Source organism: Schistocerca gregaria, chromosome 6 (genome assembly GCF_023897955.1).
Source record: "Schistocerca gregaria isolate iqSchGreg1 chromosome 6, iqSchGreg1.2, whole genome shotgun sequence".
Taxonomy (NCBI): domain Eukaryota; kingdom Metazoa; phylum Arthropoda; class Insecta; order Orthoptera; family Acrididae; genus Schistocerca; species Schistocerca gregaria.
Window position 1 is genome coordinate 435,330,189 of NC_064925.1, and position 1,442 is coordinate 435,331,630.

A 1,442-nucleotide genomic window follows, 5' to 3' on the forward strand; every position below is an offset into this window, starting at 1 on the left:
ATGTACTTAGTTGAATTCATAGCCTTGAGAACTGTACTATTTATCGAGTAATCGAATTCCAACGGATTTCTTTTGGAACTCATGTGGATCACCACCTCACACTTTTTGTTATTTAGCGTCAACTGCCACCCGCCACACCATACAGCAATCTCTTCTAAATCGCTTTGCAACTGATACTGGTCTTCGGATGACCTTACTAGACGGTAAATTACACCATCATCTGCGAACAACCTGTGAGAAATGCTCAGATTGTCACCCAGGTCATTTATATAGATCAGGAACAGCAGAGGTCCCAGGACGCTTCCCTGGCGAACACCTGACATCACTTCAGTTTTACTCGACGATTTGTCGTCTATTACTACGAACGGCGACCTTCCTGATAGGAAATCACGAATCCTGTCGCACAACTGAGACGATACCCCATAGGCCCGCAGCTTGACTAGAAGTCGCTTGTGAGGAACGGTGTCAAAAGCTTCCCGGAAATCTAGAAATACGGAATCAACTTGAGATCCCCTGTCGATAGCGGCCATTACTTCGTGCGAATAAAGAGCTAGCTACGTTGCACAAGAACGATGTTTTCTGAAACCATGCTGATTACGTATCAATTGATCGTTCCCTTCGAGGTGATTCATAGTAGCAAAAGTCGAGTAGCCCGAATTTCTTCCCAAAACACCGTCAAACGTATCCTCTACCCCTTGTCCAGTACCATCTCCGTCAATCAGCTTGCATTTGACACTAGCAGTTTTTAAAGATTTCTGCAAAGACACTACAATAGATACAGGGTGTTTCAAAAATGACTGGTATATTTGAAACGGCAATAAAAACTAAACGAGCAGCGATAGAAATACTCCGTTTGTTGCAATATGCTTGGGACAACAGTACATTTTCAGGGGGACAAACTTTCGAAATTACAGTAGTTACAATTTTCAACAACAGATGGCGCTGCATGTGATGTGAAAGATATAGAAGACAACGCAGTCTGTGGGTGCGCCATTCTGTACGTCGTCTTTCTGCTGTAAGCGTGTGCTGTGGACAACATAGTTTATTCCTTAGAACAGAGGATTTTTCTGGTGTTGGAATTCCACCGCCTAGAGCACAGTGTTGTTGCAACAAGACGAAGTTTTCAACGGAGGTTTAATGTAACCAATGGACCGAAAAGCTATACAATAAAGGATCTGTTTGAAAAATTTCAACGGTCTGGGAACGTGACGGATGAACGTGCTGGAAAGGTAGGGCGACCGCGTACGGCAACCACAGAGGGCAACGCGCAGCTAGTGCAGCAGGTGATCCAACAGCGGCCTCGGGTTTCCGTTCGCCGTGTTGCAGCTGCGGTCCAAATGACGCCAACGTCCACGTATCGTCTCATGCGCCAGACTTTACACCTCTATCCATACAAAATTCAAACGCGGCAACCCCTCAGCGCCGCTACCATTGCTGCACGA